Source organism: Medicago sativa, chromosome 6, assembly GCF_051527215.1.
Source record: "Medicago sativa cultivar Bolivia chromosome 6, Bolivia_mono, whole genome shotgun sequence".
Lineage (NCBI taxonomy): Eukaryota > Viridiplantae > Streptophyta > Magnoliopsida > Fabales > Fabaceae > Medicago > Medicago sativa.
In genome coordinates, this window is record NC_140754.1 from 45065939 (window position 1) to 45085739 (window position 19801).

General features: G+C 34.3%; 2 pseudogenes; one reads left to right on the plus strand and one right to left on the minus strand.

Annotated features, from left to right (window-relative positions):
* Positions 1–11077: 11077 nt before the first annotated feature.
* LOC146915451 (uncharacterized) lies at positions 11078–11754 on the minus strand (annotated as a pseudogene).
* Positions 11755–12001: 247 nt separating this feature from the next.
* Positions 12002–12678, plus strand: LOC146915452 (uncharacterized; annotated as a pseudogene).
* Positions 12679–19801: the final 7123 nt, after the last annotated feature.

The following is a 19801-nucleotide window of genomic DNA, read 5'->3' on the forward strand; positions in this document are numbered from 1 at the left end:
TCTCTGACTGTGTTTGCCTACATGTTTGCCTAAGTGGCAGGTATTTTATTTGACTATGCATTTGCCTTAGTGGCTGGTTAATAATATAATTTTGTGTGGTGCCTTAATGGCGGGTTTTGGTCTGCATTTTCATGATCATGCATGGCATATGCATCTGTGTGGTGCCTTAGTAGCGGGAATTGCAATTATATTCTGTGTGGATGCCTTAGTGGCGGGAATTGCAATTATATTCTGTGTGGATGCCTTAGTGGCGCGAATTATATCCGGATCATGTGGTATTTAAGAGCATGCATTTTACACATCATTGCATTACATTGAGTCTGTTATACATCTGTGTGTTGATAAGTGATTAAACTGTTATATATACAAAAGAAATGTGTATGAACTTTACCTTAAAGACTTAAATGTATTTTTCTTATTTCTTTTTGATTGAGAAGTTTTGATACTATCTATTTTGTGGCATTGTTCTTTTGCTTTGAGTATCAACCAATTTGGATAAGCAAATTGGCCCCTTACACTAACATTTTAGGTATCAAAGAAGGCATGGTGTATGCTTTGAAGTTTTTGCTTGAAGTGTGTACGGGGGACAAATCGGGTTTTAATTGAATTGTAATTTTAGATGTAATTTTGAAGGATATTTAGTTTAAGAATTTTAATTAAATTATGTAAAGAATTTCGTATAGGTTTTATTAAGAATTTATTACCGATTGATTGAAGGAAAAAAAATATAGTCTTATTTTTCTTAAAGAAACAAAAGTAGTAGTGATTTTCTAAAAATGAAAATGATTTAGGCGTAATGTCTTGGACCAAAATCCGGGGCGTTACAGGACAGGTATCTGTCGGATGCTCAGGGGAGGTGCAAATGCCACATACCCTTTCTGTCTGGGTCGTCCTAAAGCCAACTGTTTTACTAGAGATGTAAGCTCGTCAAGTCTGGTTTCTAGAGCTTTGTTTGATGAGGAGGCTTGAATTTCATTCACTCCTTTTGTCAGAGCCACTGAATTGCTTCTAGTGGTGAATTGTTGGGAGTTGAGAGACATGTTCTCAATGAGGGCTTTCGCTGCTGCAGGTGTCTAATCGACAAGGGCTTCGCCATTAGAAGCATCTAGGATGTTTTTTTCCGTGGGTAATAGCCCTTCATAGAAATACTGAACAAGTAGTTGCTCAGTAATTTGATGTTGAGTGCAACTGGATACTAACTGTTTAAATCTTTCCCATTATTCAGCAAGTGACTCGGTGACACGTTGTCTGATGCCACATATTTCTTTCCTTATTGATGCAGCTCGGGAGGCAGGGAAATATTTTTCTAAAAACAATTTCTTCAGTTCGGTCCAGCTCGCAACATTGTTCGGTTGCAGATAGTACAACCAATCCTCTGCCGCTCCTTGCAGCGTGAACGTGAATGCTCTTATCTTAACATGATCTTCAGTAATTCCTGCAGGTCTTAGGGGTGTAGGGAACACGACCTTAAACTCCTTCAGATGCTTATGGGGATCTTCTCCTGCAAGACCACTAAACTTGGGCAACAAATGGATTAAGCCATATTTTAATTCAAACGGAACCTCAACATTAGGGTAATTAATACACAAGGCATTGTACTTAACATAAGGGGCATTGTAATTAATCACCTAAGCTTATTGCTAGCCAGACTATGCCTAATAAGTAAATGCAAAGTTGGTTATATCTCAGGATCAAATGGTTGCAAAACTTCAGGTCTGGACCTAGTCATGCATGATGGAAAAAAAAAACTTGAAAAACTAACAATTCAGCAAATACCGACAATGTTCCTAACTCTAAAATAAATTAAAAAATGCAAAACCCTGTGAAATAAAATCTAAAAAAGTATGAAAATACCACTAAAAAATTCTAGAAACCAAATATAAGTTACGCAATTTTTTTTTGGAATTTTTCGAAAATATGAAAAATTAAAATAAATTAAAAGTACCACTAAACGAAGGAATTTGGGATTTTGAGCACCAGACTCCTTTAGAAGTCACTTCTTCTAAAGGAGTCCTGATCAGTGAATTTTTCTAGATTTTGAGACGAAGTTTCAGAGCAATCGGACACAGTAGACTGAAAACCGATTTTTTACGCGTCTGAAACTCGACAGAAACAGTACGGTCACCTGAAAATCAACAAAAATAAACACAAAACAGATGTTAAAGGGGTTAGTGGGTTCTTATATTGGCTATCCTTAATCGAAGATCCCCGGCAACGGCGCCAATTTGATCGTTGTCGTGCACGATCAAAAATAACTGTTTTAAAATAAATCGTACAAGGTAGTTAACCTTGGTCGTCTCTCGAAGATTTCTGATTTAAAAATTGCCAATAACAAGAACAGCAGCTATGAATTCTAAAATATAAATTGGGGGTTTTTGTTTGCTTCACGGAACAACTTGCAAATTAGGATGACGAATTCAATTAATAGAAAAACAATCCACTGGTTTTAGAAAACTTTGTTTATCATCTATCACAGGTTCTCAAAAAATATTTGTTTTAAGAGTTTATGCTTTGGTTGATTATAAAACTCATTTAACAAGCGAAAATCAGTTTTATAAAGAATTCGTTTGATTAAGCATCATATGTAACAACCCGATTTTCGTTAGATTTATTTTTATACGTGCTTATACGTGATTAATTGCCTCTATGTGTATTTTGGTTGAGATTATTAGAATTCGGTATTAGAAAGGTATTTTAGTCATTTTGGACTTAGGGGTATTTTAGTCATTGTGTGATCAAGGGTAAATTAGTAATTCCTCCGTGATGATTATTTTTAGTGTTTCAAGTGGGAACCATTATTTTTACTAAGTTACTAGTGGGTTCTGGTAATTAGTTGTGAGCCGTTAAGTATTCGATAACTTTTTACCGTAAGTGAGTAAGACTTTGTGGTTTAGTAATTTAGAGGTCTTAAGCCCATTAAAACTTTTTAAGGGTTAAGCCCATTAGTGTGTACACTATTTAAGCTCTAGTCATTGTAGAAAAATAGGGTTCACATTCATTTCATAAGAATTTGAGAGAGGTAGAGAGAGAAAGATCAAGAGGAAGAGAAAAAGGGTTAGAAGAGAGAAGCTTGAAGATCAAGAGGGTGGTAGAGATTCTTGGAGCTAAATTGAAGCTTTTGCTAGGATTTTTGTCAATTGAGGTAAGGGGGATAGTGTTCATTCATAATCTTAAGTTATGATCTCTTTTTCTACTTAAATTCATAAGTGCTTAATTGTGAAAAGTGATTATTGTGAATTTAAATGGTGATTTTCGTGTTCCTACTTTGAAACTAATTTTGGGTATGTGAAATTGATGCTAAGCATGTTGTTGTTGTTGATTTTACATACTTGAATTGTGGTTATATGAAACTTTGTTGATTTTTGCTCAATTTGATGAAAAATGATGTTGTAGTTGTTGAATGATGATGAGATCATGATTATATGATGTAGTTGTTATTTTGTGATGATGTTCTCATCAATTTATGCTTTGGGTATTGCTGAAAGTATTGTTGTGATTGAATTGTGGTGATTTTGCAACTTTTGTGAAAATTGGTTGATAATGAAGAAGTTTGATTTTGATAATGTTGAATGAGTTAAGGAAGTTGTTAGAATGAATTAGGATGATATGATTTTCTGTTTTAATCACTTGGTTTTGGAGAGAAATCATTTTGGGAAGAAAACGGGTTTTTGAGTAAAAGTTGTTTTTTAGTGCTTTTGCAAAATAAGTCATTTTGGGATGAGTTTTGATTAAGTTGTTTTGAGTTGAAATGTTAAGTTTTCATGTGTAGTTTGTATGGTCTAAGTGTTAAGGATGCATTGGCGAAAACGGAATCGAAAACGGATTTGAAAACAAGATTTTATGGGCAAAAACGAGAAAATGCATTTTTCTGTACTGGTGAGGTGACACGACCGTGTGTCTAGGTGACACGACCGTGTCAGGGTCTCCTGTAAGGGGTGACACGACCGTGTGTCCTGATGACGCGACCGTGTCAGTTCTGCAGAACCCCGAAACCTCGTTTTTCATGTTTTTGTGTACTTTTAAGCATGTCAATGGATTCCAAATACCTAACCCTATTTAATCAATTGATAATTAAGCTTCTAAGAGTGTCATAGCTTGATTCTACCTTTGGGTTACAATTGGTTTTCTTTTGTGTTAAGTTAACTTTGTTTTTGAGCCGAAAATTGTCAAATTGGTGTTTTAGTCGCAATTGGCCGGTGAAACACACATGTATATGCAACTGCACACAATTGTGATTTAAGTGTATACATAGTTGAGGCACTAGAGTTTGTTTAATTGGTTTTGGTTCATCTGTCTCAATTATTTTAAAATTGTAAAATATGATACAAAATTTGTCGAAAATAATCTTTAAGGACCAAATACTTGGTAAAACCTTTGAGAATAGCTGTTATAATTATATGAAGATATGTGAATGATTGATAGGTGTTGAATATGTTATTTATCATAATGTGTTGTATTTTCTCCTTTACTTGGATTGTGAGAAATTGTATGGAGTTGTAGAACTATATGATATAGTTGATGTTGATTAATGCATATATGTTAATTGATGGTGATATTGTTGGTGAATGCATATATGTCAATTGATGTTGATATTGTTGGTGAATGCATATGTTAATTGATGGTGGTATTATTGCTGAATGCATATATGTTCAACATATTTGATGTTGAGTAATGCATATAAGTTAATTATGATGATGATTATGTTGATGATAATGTGATGATGACTCTTATTTGAATTGTGACTTGTTGACTATGTGGACGTAAATACTTGATAATGCAATTGTTGCTGGAGTTGATCAATGTAAATGGAGGTGGTCTCTTACATTGTGGTTGTTGAATATATATGAGGTGATTTTGCATTGTCGAGTCTTTGCTTTTATATCCATGCATCATAGTCATATTGAGTCTTAGGATGTTTACATCCAGTGGTGAGATCTGAATACTTTGTATTCAATGGTTAGGATATTTATATCCAGTGGTGAGATTTGAATAGTTTCTATTCAATGGTTTAGGATATTTATATCCAGTGGTGAGATTTGAATACTTTGTATTCAATGGATTTGATGTTTTTATTGCATCATGAGGTGACGACCTTTGTTGTTGGTGATGGTACCGCATGCATCTAGAAGAGTCTAGAACATTGCATGCATTTATATGGTTGATGAATTGTGTCATAATTGAATATGTGAATCTTTAAACTTGAAGGTATGTATAAGCTTGGTAGATATGATGAAGTATGGTTGTTGAATACTAGTACTAGTTTTCATACCAGAAATACATTTTGAACAAGATGGTCACCATTGAAGTTGTTGTTCTTGAGTGTTGTTCATTTTTGATTTGTAGATTTACTTCTATGCAGTAATGCACAGTCGTGCGGATTAAACACATGGTCGTGTGTAATCTCACTGGAACTCTAGTTGGAATTGTGCTGAAGCAAACACACGACTATGTAGATTTTTGGCACGGTCGTGTGTGAGTTACTGTCATTGAATAAGTTTTTTTTTTCTTCTACTAGTATACCTAACCTTGTTTTCCCGCCGTTGGCTATCCAAGTGATTGTGTCTAATTCAATTTATGTATGCATTAGGAACATCAAAATGGATATAAGTGAAATTCTTGAAATTTTTCAAGTTTCAAATGTGAGCAACATAACTGGGGAAGGCAACATATGTGTGGAAGATTCAGAGGTATGTTCAAGTGATTACATCGTTGTCTAAACTCAGTGGTTGTTTAATTAATTTTGTAATGGCAGGTGCGCACGACCGTGCGTGAATTTGGCACGATCGTATGTGACAGTCTGATAGTGTCTTGTGTGTGTTTGCATTAAACACTCGACCGTGTGTGTATTTGACACGGTCGTGTGTGACAGTCTGATAGTGTCCGGTGTTTGTCTTCATTAAACACATGACCGTGCGTGTATTTAACACGGTCGTGTGTTACATTCTGGTATTTTCCCATGTCTATATTTAACTTTTTTCGTATGAACACATACACATATCCAATTGAACCAACAATCATTAACATTAAATATTTAGACAACATACGAGAGTATTCATTATGGGTGTGTACGAGCTAAATATGTTAAGAGCTAAATAAATTACAACAAATTACAATAACATGATAATTTTTCAAACAAGTTCAGAGCTAACTAAGGTAAAATAGGTGCAACACGATTATTGTGGACCGGTTGGAGGATGTTGGATGTTGAGTTGTTGCATCATTGATGCAAGCATTTGTCTGACGAGTGCAACCTCCTCATACGTCCTGCCAACCTTAGCCTTCATCCTTCCACGCCAATCCTCTTCGTTTTGCCTTCCTTCCATAGGTTGTTGTCCCTCACCCATTTCTTCATCTTGCACAGGCTGCTCTGGAGGTACCTGTGGATCTAAATCAATATAAAGCCAATTTGCATGATTTGTTATGCCAGTTCTCACTGGATCTGGCAACAAAATTGAAAATCAAGATACCAACAAATACCAACAATCTAAAATTTGTTCTGTTCCCATCTATGTCCCTAACCATATGAATATTTTTACAAAATCAAGATCAATGGTGTATTTCCCCTCAATGCCAATTTCTTCAGTTGCCACTTTCGCTCCCAACTTCCAAGCGATGAAACTAATCAATCCCCCCGCCACCATCTTACCTTTGGGTTGAGCTACCACATATGCCAAATCGTTTAAAAGGTAATAGCCAGTGTTTACAGCACAGTTGTTAACCATAGCCCATAGAATGAATAGTTCATCACTCCTCATCGTTGTTGTTTCTAGCCTACCCAATATGGTGCATGCCATAACTCTATGTAAGTAGCGGAAAACAGAGTTATGTATCATACTAGCCTTGGCATTATTAGATTCAAAATGGTCCCGCCCAGTTATTTGTGACCAAAACTCATGTTGGTCATAATTTTGAGGCATATTAACCGGGTTACGAGAGACATGAATGAACCCCGTGCTTGCGAAACCCATTTTGTCACAAAATTCAGTAAGTGACATGATGTACTCTACTTTACCCAAACTAAACGAAACGGTGGAATTTTCTCTATCTTGAACAAAACAAATGGTACTCATAAATTCAAGTGTAGTGGTTTCGAAAGTGTAGTGTGGCTCTCCTACAAAATCATTCCAGCCTATGTTACAAAGGAGAGCCATAACATTGTCTTTTATACCGAATGCATCTAATGCACGTGAATTGGGATACCTATTCGGCCAAATTTCTCCATTCAAAAGTGTGTTGTACCTTTCCCTTTTAGATGCAGAGTTCAGAATAATTCCCCTCTCATTACGTATACCCATTTTCTTGGTGCCGCATGAAGTGCCACCAACATCAACTCCCTTTCCCTTAGAAGCCATTTTTCAAATTACCTGTTTCTGTTGACAACAAACAAAATGTGTTACGGATAACGTAAGGCTACATCTTGAATCCTAAAAAAAAAAAAGATTTGCGTGCCAAATGGATGTTAACAGTTCCATTTGACGATAAATTGCATTAAGGCTAAGGCTACAATGCCTGATTGAACAACCATCCATATCAAGAACACCCACATCCAGATAAGTCATTAATATAAAGCATGTTCCTTTGTAGAAAAAACTTCAAAACCAAATCAAGAATGGAATAACAACAATTACTGTTATGAAAAATAACTCATTGAGTAAGACCAAACGAAATCATTAAATGGAAGAACAACAATTTTAAAACCCACATCCAAATAAGTCATTAATATAACTCATTGATATTACGGTTAAGAAAAATTTGCAGTAACTTTAAGATTGTAAACCATTGAATTAAAGAACAACAATTTCAAAACCCACATCCAGATAAGTTAATTTCAAAGAGAAAAATAAAACTATGGAAGAACAACAATTACTTAATCCTAAATTTGAGTTTGTAAAGGGATTGAGTGAGACTAATCAAAAATTACCTCTATATATCGAGATTGATAAAGATATAGGATATGCCGGTGAGTGAGTTCGCCGAAGGAGAGTTTGGCGGCAAGAAAGAAGACAACGTACCTTCGTGAGTGAAGAATGAAAGGAGAGTTGGGATATTGGATTGTGGGTGATTTTCGTTTTTGATAGTTGAATAATGGGTAGATTTATGTTTTTGATTGATTTGGGTTATTTATGACTAGGATTTGGGTGGTTTTCATGAACTATCTGTAGGGTTAGGGAAGTATGGGAGAAATAGTGCTATGAGAACTTGAATAAGGCAAAAAGAAAAGAGTAATGAGAAGTGTTATGAATGAGGGAAAAAAATGTTATTATGCGTGTTTGTCTGAAGAAAACACACGACTGTGTGTAAGTTTGGCACGGTCGTGTGTAACTACACTGGTCCTATAACTCAATTTTGGCATAGGCATACACACGGTCGTGTGCTTTTTTAGCACGGTCGTGTGTAAAGTTACTGGAATGTGGTGTTTTTGTCTGAAGAGAGAACACACGACTGTGTGTAATTTTGGCACGGTCGGGTGTATACACGCTGGCCTTCTAAACCAATTTTAGCAATGGTTTGAATAAAGAGTAAGGCGGGATTATACGCACTGGTCTTCTGAACCAATTTTAGCACTGTTCTTTAAAATATTACTCGAGTAACATGATTTTTGTTCTCCATTAATATGCATACATTTACTAATTCTAAGCACTACCGTTCCTCTATATCGCTCCATCGTTTTTATTTTTTCATTTTTCAATCAAACGTGATACAAGATTTAGGACATAAAAAGATGAAATATTAAATAATTTGTCCACAATAACATTGATATCATGCTAGATTTAGGACATAAGTAGGATTTTTTTCAAGCAAATGTATTTTAAAATTGATGCAATGACATGTCATTCATCATAAAATAGTGCATACATTTCTTGTACTAACAAAGAACAAATTCATAGAAAAGATGGAAGAAACTTAGAACAAATTTACCAAACAAGTTTAGAGCTAAACAAATTACAACAAAGATAAACTTGGATCCATTGTTCACAACATATTCCAATAAGGATTGCAAGTCCTAAAGGAGAATTTTCAAAATGAAATAAAAAAACAAATCATTAAAGTATCCAAGTGGTGCAACGTGATTATTCTGGACAGGCTTGAGGATATTGGATGTTGAAGTGTAGCATCATTGCAAGAAGCATTTGTCCTTGGTTGTCGATCTTAGCCTCCATCCTTCGACGCCAATTTTTGTCATCTTGCATGCCTCTGACTGGTTGTTGTTGTTCCTTGTCAATACCCATTTCTTCATCATGATCATGCTGCTCTTGAGGTTCATCTTGCGCATGCTGTTTTTGTGGTACCTGTTGTGCTACATCATAAAAAAGCCAATTTTCTACGTTTGTGGTGTCAGTTCTCGATGGATTTGGCAATAAAATTGAATCTTTGCCGAAAACCAACAATTGAAAATTTGCATTCGACCCATCTAGCTCCCTAACCATACAGATATTTATACAGAAATCAAGATCAATCTCATAGTTCCCTTCAATGTAATGTCCGTCAGCTCTAGCATCCGCTCCAAGCTTCTCAGCAATGAATTTAATCGCTCCCCTCACGACTATCTTATAAGTCAGATATCCGACTAGTAGCTTCTATCGATTCTTGTCTTCTATCTTAATGTTTTGCATTTTTAATTAATGTTAGCATTTGTAATTTTAACTTCACGTAATCGTCCATTTAATGTTATATTACTCTATTTTCAATTTATCGTGTTTTGAAAAATTATGTGGTGTGGTCATGAATTCAAATAAATATATTATAGTCGAATATTTATATAAATCTTCAAAACTAAAAAAACAACTAAGATAAGGAATTACATAAATTACAAATAAATAACTAAAAAACAACTAAAATTGAAAATCCAAATAATAAGATTTAGTTTTAATACCATTTGTTCATGTTGATGACCAACTCCTATTATTCAAAATCCATGCTTCCTTTTATTGTTCATGTCCATTAGCTTCAGCAACCCTTGAACCCAAATCATGATAAGAACATTAATTTTTTAAAAAAATAAATGAATCATTATATTGACAAGAAATTATTTTATGTAAATTCAAATTATCAGACTTAGATTAAGCAAAATTGTGAGATTGTGCTTGTATATATATAGTGTTACAAAAAAATATTGGTGTGTAACATAAATGAGTAATTAATATGTAACCAACAAATCCTGATAAATATTCATTATTCTGTGTTCTTATCCAAAAATCTGTCAAATTTAATGTTATAAGAAAAGCAAAAAAAAAAAAAAAGCTTTTTCTTTGACCAACTATACAACACTGTCTCGTTTTAGTGGTTTTTTAAAAAGCATTTATATCAATTTCTGATAAAAAAAATGTAACTCCAAAACCAACTTTGGCCTTTTTTAATTTAAATCTGTTACATTTGCCCAAAATGCCAACAAAAAGTACATTTGATTCCCTAAATCTGAAACACATCACAGCTACCTACTATGTTGCTGTCAAATTATCAGATGCAATGCTATTATACAGCGGATAGAACACTTCCTCTTGTACTTTCAAATGTTTGACCACTACAAATTTTTTTCCTTTCCCTCTAAAATTTTGATTTTCAAATCTTCAAATTTTTTAAGCTGTTGAAATTTTTGACCTTTCCCTCCCTCTTTCATTTTAAATTTTCACAAGTTCAATTCAACATCAAACATTAATTTCTACTAATATTAACAAAAAAACATAAACAGAAATATATGTAATTAATTTCATAACCAAATCAAATATATTTCATTAATTCCATAATGAATTTACAATAACCAGTGGACAAATACTAAACTAATAATTAGCAAATCACTTAATTAACTCACAACCTAAAAGAAATTCTAGATAAAATTCAAAAAAGTGACCTGAACATCACACATAACTGTGCTCACTATAGACACGATCGCGCACATCTGCACTAGACGCAAGCATTTTTTGTTCTGGCAGGACGCACGATCGTGTAACAATTGCACACGACTGTGTCTCACTTCACTGGTGTCATCCTTTTCTTCTTCTTATATCCATAGCACGTCCGTGTGAATATAGTGCACGACCGTGCCAATGCTTATTGTTACAACATCAACCTAGAATTCTCATTTGTTCAAGAAACTCAGCCAAACAACCATGACCATCATCATAACCATGACTATCATCATAACCACAACCCATTTCCCCTTGCACAATGAGCTTTTTGACCGTCATAGCTCTTCCTTCAGCAAAGATACCTCATCGTATCAACTTTTTTTTTTCTGAAACCATCTCCTCCATGACTATCTTCTTAAAATTATCAATTTCAACTTCCACATGTTTTTTCACTTCAACCATATGTTCTTTGTTTTCCTCCTGGACCAACTGCACTTAAGCTTCTAACATTTTTTTCAAGTATCTCCATCTCAAATTCCTTCTTCATAGTCTCGATCTCTTCCTCCATTAATTTTTTCATCTCAGTCAACTTACCTTCAAGCTCTTCCTTCATAGCATCAAACTTCAAAGCTTGATCAACTAGTACACCATCTAATTCATCATCAAAATCCATCATGTTACTGTCCAACTTTTGTGTTGTTTTTGTTTCACATCCAATAGGTTCACACCATCACCAATATCTAATACTTTTTTCTGGCTCGTCGTGCTTGCAACGGTAAAACAACCGATTACGATTCTCCACGGTGATTGAGACCTTAATCGCAGCTACATTTTGACAGAAGCAATACTTCTTGGCATATCTGATCCAACCTCCTTTTTTGGTTGATTAGGCCTTTGATACATTCATGGTTCACTAATAAAATCACATTATCAGTTATCAGCATAACAAACCAGCTCAATTTCAAAATATAGGTTTCAAATAAATGATTAATTTCAAAAATTATATTATATTCTATAATTGAATTATTAGTGAACCTATATTTTGAACCTAATAATATAATTTCTGAAATTGAATTATTTTTTTGAAACCTATATTTTGAAATTGAGCTGGTTTGTTATGCTGATAACTGATAATGTGATTTTATTAGTGAACCATGAATGTATCAAAGGCCTCATCAAGCAAAAAAGGAGGTTGGATCAGATATGCCAAGAAGTATTGCTTCTGTCAAAATGTAGATGCGATTAAGGTCTCAATGACCGTGGAGAATCGTAATCGGTTGTTTTACCGTTGCAAGCACGACGAGCCAGAAAAAAGTATTGGATATTGGCGATGGTGTGAACCTATTGGATGTGAAACAAAAACAACACAAAAGTTGGACAGTAACATGATGGATTTTGATGATGAATTAGATGGTGTACTAGTTGATCAAGCTTTGAATTTTGATGCTATAAAGGAAGAGCTTGAAGGTAACTTGGCTGAGATGAAAAAATTAATGGAGGAAGAGATCGAGACTGTGAAGAAGGAATCTGAGATGGAGATACTTGAAAAAAAATGTTAGAAGCTTAAGTGCAGTTGGTCCAGGAGGAAAATAAAGAACATATGGTTGAAGTGAAAAAACATGTGGAAGTTGAAATTGATAATTTTAAGAAGATAGTCATGGAGGAGATGGATTCAGAAAAAAAAAGTTGATACGATGAGGTATCTTTGCTGAAGGAAGAGATAGGAAGGTCAAAAAGCTCATTGTGTAAGGGGAAATGGGTTGTGGTTATGATCATGGTCATGGTTATGATGATTGTCATGGTTGTTTGGCTGAGGTTCTTGAACAAATGAGAATTCTAGGTTGATGTTGTAACAATAAGCATTGGCACGGTCGTGCACTATATTCACACGGACGTGCTATGGATATAAGAAGAAGAAAAGGATGACACCAGTGAAGTGAGACACGATTGTGTGCAATTGTTACACGATCGTGCGTCCTGCCAGAACAAAAAATGCTAGCGTCTAGTGCAGATGTGCGCGATCGTGTCTAAAGTAAGCACGGTTATGTGTGATGTTCAGGTCACTTTTTTGAATTTTATCTAGAATTTTTTTTAGATTGTGATTTAATTAAGTGATTTGCTAATTACTAGTTTAGTATTTGTCCACTGGTTATTGTAAATTCATTATGGAATTAATGAAATATATTTGATTTGGTTATGAAATTAATTACATATATTTCTGTTTATGTTTTTTGTTAATATTAGTAGAAATTAATGTTTGATGTTGAATTGAACTTGTGAAAATTCAAAATGAAAGAGGGAGGGAAGGGTCAAAAATTTCAACAGCTTAAAAATTTTTAAGATTTGAAAATCAAAATTGTAGAGGGAATGAAAAAAAATTTGTAGTGGTCAAACATTTGAAAGTACAGGAGGAAGTGTTATATCTGTTGTATAATAGCATTGCATCCGATAATTTGACAGCAACATAGTAGGTAGCTGTGATGTGTCTCAGATTTAGGGAATCAAATGTACTTTTTGTTGGCATTTTGGGCAAATGTAACAGATTTAAGTTAAAAAAAAGACAAAAGTTGGTTTTGGAGGTACATTTTTTTATCAAAAATTTATATAAATGCTATTTAAAAAACCAGTAAAAGGAGATAGTGTTGTATAGTTGGTCAAAGAAAAAGCTGTATTTTTTTTTTTGTTTTTCTTATAACATTAAATTTGACAGATTTTTGGATAAGAACACAAAATAATGAATATTTATCAGGATTTGTTGGTTACATATTAATTACTCATTTATGTTACACACCAATAATTTTTTGTAACACTATATATATACAAGCACAATCTCACAATTTTGCTTAATCTAAGTCTGATAATTTGAATTTACATAAAATAATTTCTTGTCAATATAATGATTCATTTATTTTTAAAAAAAGTTAATGTTCTTATCATGATTTGGGTTCAAGGGTTGCTGAAGCTAATGGACATGAACAATAAAAGGAAGCATGAATTTCGAATAATAGGAGTTGGTCATCAACATGAATAAATGGTATTAAAACTAAATCTTATTATTTGGATTTCCAATTTTAGTTGTTTTTTAGTTATTTATTTGTAATTTATGTAATTCCTTATCTTAGTTGGTTTTTTAGTTTTGAAGATTTATATAAATATTCGACCATAATATATTTATTTGAATTCATGAACACACCACATAATTTTTCAAAACACGATAAATTAAAAATAGAGTAATATAACATTAAACGGACGATTACATGAAGTTAAAATTACAAATGCTAACATTAATTAAAAATGCAAAACATTAAGATAGATGACAAGAATCGACAGAAGCTACTAGTCGGATATCTGACTTATGAGATAGTGGTGGGGGGAGTGATTAAATTCATTGCTGAGAAGCTTGGAGCGGATGCTAGAGCTGACAGACATTACATTGAAGGGAACTATGAGATTGATCTTGATTTCTGTTAAAATATCCGTATGGTTAGGGAGCTAGATGGGTCGAATGCGAATTTTCAATTGTTGGTTTTCGGAAAGGATTCAATTTTATTGCCAAATCCATCGAGAACTGACACCACAAACGTAGAAAATTGGCTTTATCATGATGTAGCACAACAGGTACCACAAGAGCAGCATGCGCAAGATGAACCTCAAGAGCAGCATGATCATGATGAAGAAATGGATATTGACCAGGAACAACAACAACCAGTCGGAGGCATGCAAGATGACGAAGATTGGCGTCGAAGGATGGAGGCTAAGATCGACAACCAAGAACAAATGCTTCTTGCAATGATGCAACACTTCAACATCCAATATCCTCAAGCCTGTCCAGAATAATCACGTTGCACCACTTGGATACTTTAATGATTTGTTTTTTTATTTCATTATGAAATGCTCCTTTAAGACTTGCAATCCTTATTGGAATATGTTGTGAACAATGGATCCAAGTTTATCTTTGTTGTAATTTGTTTAGCTCTAAACTTGTTTGGTAAATTTGTTCTAAGTTTGTTCCATCTTTTCTATGAATTTGTTCTTGTTTTGTACAAGAAATGTATGCACTATTTTATGATGAATGGCATGTCATTGCATCAATTTTAAAATACATTTGGTTGGAAAAAATCCTACTTTTGTCCTAAATCCTGCATGATATCAATGTTAGTGTGGACAAATTATTTAATATTTCATCTTTTTATGTCCTAAATCTTATATCACGTTTGATTGAAAAATGAAAAAATAAAAACGATGGAGCAAAATAGAGGAACGGTAGTGCTTAGAATTAGTAAATGTATGCATATGAATGAAGAACAAAAATCATGTTACACACGTAATATTTTGAAGACCAGTGCTAAAATTGGTTTAGAAGACCAGTGCGTATAATCCCACCTTACTCTTTATTCAAACCATTGCTAAAATTGGTTTAGAAGACCAGTGCGTATACACACGACCGTGCCAAAATTACACATGGTCGTGTGTTCTCTTCAGACAAAAACACTACATTCCAGTAACTTTACACACGACCGTGCTAAAAAAGCACACGACCGTGTGTATGCCTATGCCAAAATTGAGTTATAGGACCAGTGCAGTTACACACAACCGTGCCAAACTTACACATGGTCGTGTGTTTTCTTCAGACAAAAATGCTTAATAACACTTTTTCCCCTCATTCATAACACTTCTCATTACTCTTTTCTTATTGCCTTATTCAACTTCTCACAACACTATTTCTCCCAAACTTCCCTAACCCTGCAGATAGTTCATGAAAACCACCCAAATCCTAGTCATAAATAATCCAAATCAATCAAAAACATAAATCTACCCATTATTCAACTATCAAAAACGAAAATCACCCACAGTCCAATATCCCAACTTTCCTTTCATTCTTCACTCACTAAGGTACGTTGTCTTCTTTCTTGCCGTCAAACTCTCCTCCGGCGAACTCACTCACCGGCATATCCTATACCTTCATCAATCTCTATATATAGAGGTAATTTTTGATTGGTCTCACTCAATCCCTTTACAAACCCTAATTTAGGATTAAGTAATTGTTGTTCTTCCATAGTTTTATTTTTCTTTTTGAAATTGACTTATCTGAGTGTGGGTTTTGAAATTGTTGTTCTTCGATTCAATGATTTGCAATCTTAAATTTACTGCAAATTTTTCTTAACCGTAATATCAATGAGTTATATAATGACTTATCTGGATATGGGTTTTGAAATTGTTGTTCTTCCATTAAATGATTTCGTTTGGTCTCACTCAATGAGTTATTTTTCATAACCGTAATTGTTGTTATTCCGTTCTTGATTTGGTTTTGAAGTTTTTTCTACAAAGGAACATGCTTTATATTAATGACTTATCTGGATGTGGGTGTTCCTGATATGGATGGTTGTTCAATCAGGCATTGTAGCCTTAGCCTTAATGCAATTTATCGTCAAATGGAACTGTTAACATTCATTTGGCACACAACTCTTTTTTTTTAGGATTCAAGATGTAGCATTACGTTATCCGTAACAGATTTTGTTTGTTGTCAACAAAAACAGGTAATTTGAAAAATGGCTTCTAAGGGAAAGGGAGTTGATGTTGGTGGCACTTCTTGCGGCACCAAGAAAATGGGTATATGTAATGAGAGGGGAATTATTCTGAACTCCGCATTTGAAAGGGTAAGGTACAACACACTTTTGAATAGAGAAATTTGGCTGAATAGGTATCCCGATTCACGTGCTTTAGATGCATTCGGTATAAAAGACAATGTTATGGCTCTCCTTGGTAACATAGGCTGGAATGATTTTGTAGGAGAGCCGCACTACACCTTCGAAACCACTACACTTGAATTTATGAGTACCATTTGTTTTGTTCAAGATAGAGAATATTCCTCCGTTTCATTTAGTTTGGGTAACGTAGAGTACAACATGTCACTTACTGAATTTTGTGACAAAATGGGTTTCACAAGCACGGGGCTCATTCATGTCTCTTGTAACCCGGTTAATTGGCCTCAAGATTATGACCAACATGAGTTTTGGTCACAAATAACTGGGCGGGACCATTTTGAATCTAAAAATGCCAAGGCTAGTATGATACATAACCCTGTTTTCCGCTACTTACATAGAGTTATGGCATGCACCATATTGGGTAGGCCAAAAATGGCAACGGTGAGGAGTGATGAGCTATTCATTCTATGGGCTATGGTTAACAATTGTGCTGCAAACATTGGCTACTACCTTTTAAACCATTTGGCATATGTGGAGGCTCAACCCAAAGGTAAGATGGTGGAGGGGGATTAATTAGTTTCATCGCTTGGAAGTTGGGAGCGAAAGTGGCAACTGAAGAAATTGGCATTGAGGGGAAATACACCATTGATCTTTATTTTTGTAAAAATATTCATACGGTTAGGGACATAGATGGGAACGGAAAGAATTTTAGATTATTGGTATTTGGCAAAGATTTAATTTTGTTGCCATATCCATTGAGAACTGACACAACAAATCATGCAAATTGGCTTTATATTGATTTAGATCCACAGGTACCTCCAGAGCAGCCTGCGCAAGATGAAGAAATGGGTGAGGGACAACAACCTATGGAAGGAAGGCAAGATGACGAGGATTGGCGTGGAAGGATGGAGGCTATGGTTGACAAGGCGTGTGAGGAGGTTGCACTCGTCTGACAAATGCTTGCATCAATGATGCAACAGCTCAACATCCAACATCCTCCAGCCGGTCCACAATAATCGTGTTACTCCTATTTTACCTTAGTTAGCTCTGAACTTGTTTGAAAAATTATCATGTTTGTAATTTGTTGTAATTTATTTAGCTCTTAACTTATTTAGGTCGTACACACCCATAATGAATACTATCGTATGTTGTCTAAATATTTAATGTTAATGATTGTTGGTTCAATTGGATATGTGTATTTGTTCATACGAAAAAAGTTCAATATAGACATGGGAAAATACCAAATGTAACACACGACCGTGTTAAATAAACGCACGGTCGTGTGTTTAATGCAGACACACACCAGACACTATCAGACTATCACACACGACCGTATCAAATACACGCACGGTCGTGTGTTTAATGCAGACACACACAAGACACTATTAGACTGTCACACACGACCGTGCCAAATTCATGCACGGTCGTGCGCACCTGCCATTACAAAATTGATTAAACAACCAGTGAGTTTAGACAACAATGCAATCACTTGAACATACCTCTGAACCTTCCACACCTATATTGCCTTCCCTAGTTATGTTGCTCACATTTGAAACTTGAAAAATTTCTAGAATTTCACTCATATTCATTTTAATGTTCCTAATGCATACATAAATTGAATTAGACACAATCACTTGGATATCCAACGGTAGGAAAACAAGGTTGGGTATACTAGTAGAAGAAAAAAAAACTTATTCAATGACAGTAACTCACACACGACCATGCCAAAAATCTACACGGTCGTTCGTTTGCTTCAGTACAATTCCAACTAGAGTTCCAATGAGGTTACACATAACCATGTCCAGTGGCGTTGCCAGGACCCTGACTCAGGGGGTTCGCACTTTTAATTACAATTATATTATATATATATATATATATATATATATATATATATATATAACTAATATATATTTTAAAAATTATCTAGTATTATGTATCACTAGTGGAAAACGGGCACAACGTGCCCGTTTATCCACTTTTTCTTACTATTTTTTCGTTGCTTTTATATTGTATGTTTGCTTTTTAATTTAAAGTTGAAAAAATATTAGATTGTAATTGGGGAAATTCGTAACAAAAAAATGTTTTAAGTAAATATATTTAGTTTTCAAATTTTCTACAGTTTATGCATGAATTTCAATTTAAACTTTGAAACGAATTGAATTCTTAAGGTAATATTGTCTAAAGGAAAAGTCCGACCAAAAGTAGTTAACTCATGATTAACTTTGGAGTTTGTCATTATATAATGATAGAGATATGAATATTAGAGTCATGACATTTTAATATAATTTTTTTTTGTCGGTTCATCCCTTATTATATACATTTTAAATGTTAAATATATATACATATAAACCGATATATATCACATGTGTTCCCTTATTTTAGTGGCAAAGTGCTTAACATTTTAATGAAAACATGATGCCTCACATGAAAAAGCATGGATTGCTGCACTTAATTGAGACTTTGTGGTGCAAACATGGTGCAACAGTTAAACTTGAGGGGATTCAAAGCCAAAAACTACTAAATAATTTGTGAGAATATAGTAGGTTGAGGGGGTTCAGCTGAACCCCCTGGCACACATGTAGCTCCGCCAGTGACCATGTCTTTAATCCGCGCGACTGTGCATTACTGCATAAAAGTAAATCTACAAATCAAAAATGAAGAACACACAAGAACAACAACTTCAATGGTGACCATCTTGTTCAAAATGCATTTCGGGTAAGAAAACTAGTACTAGTATTCAACCACCATACTTCATCATATCTACCAAGCTTATACATACCTTCAAGTTTAAAGATTTCAGAAATCTACCAACACCTTCAATGAATCCAGATCTACAAACCAAACTAAGATGCAATCTCCAAACTTCAATGGAAAAACATGATGAAGAAGAAATGAAGAAATGAAGGTTAATTGATGGTGAATGAAATTTTCTGGAACTATGAAGAAATGAAGAACATGATGAAGAGAAGAGGATGCAAGAAGGAAACTGTACAAAAAAAAAACAAATGTGAGAAACTAACTTTGCTACTACTCTCAATGTTTAATTTTTGGGGGGTGTATACAGCAAAAACAATAAAACCAATATTTCCCATTATAATATGTTTCCTTTTATTAATTATTTATTTTTAGCAGATCATCCAACCCCACCAAAACCGCCACCTATCCTTCAATGCACAACTTGTGCATGGTGCACAAATCTTGTATTTGTGCACTCTAAATGCCACCGTATAAATAGGTGTTATTTCCTTT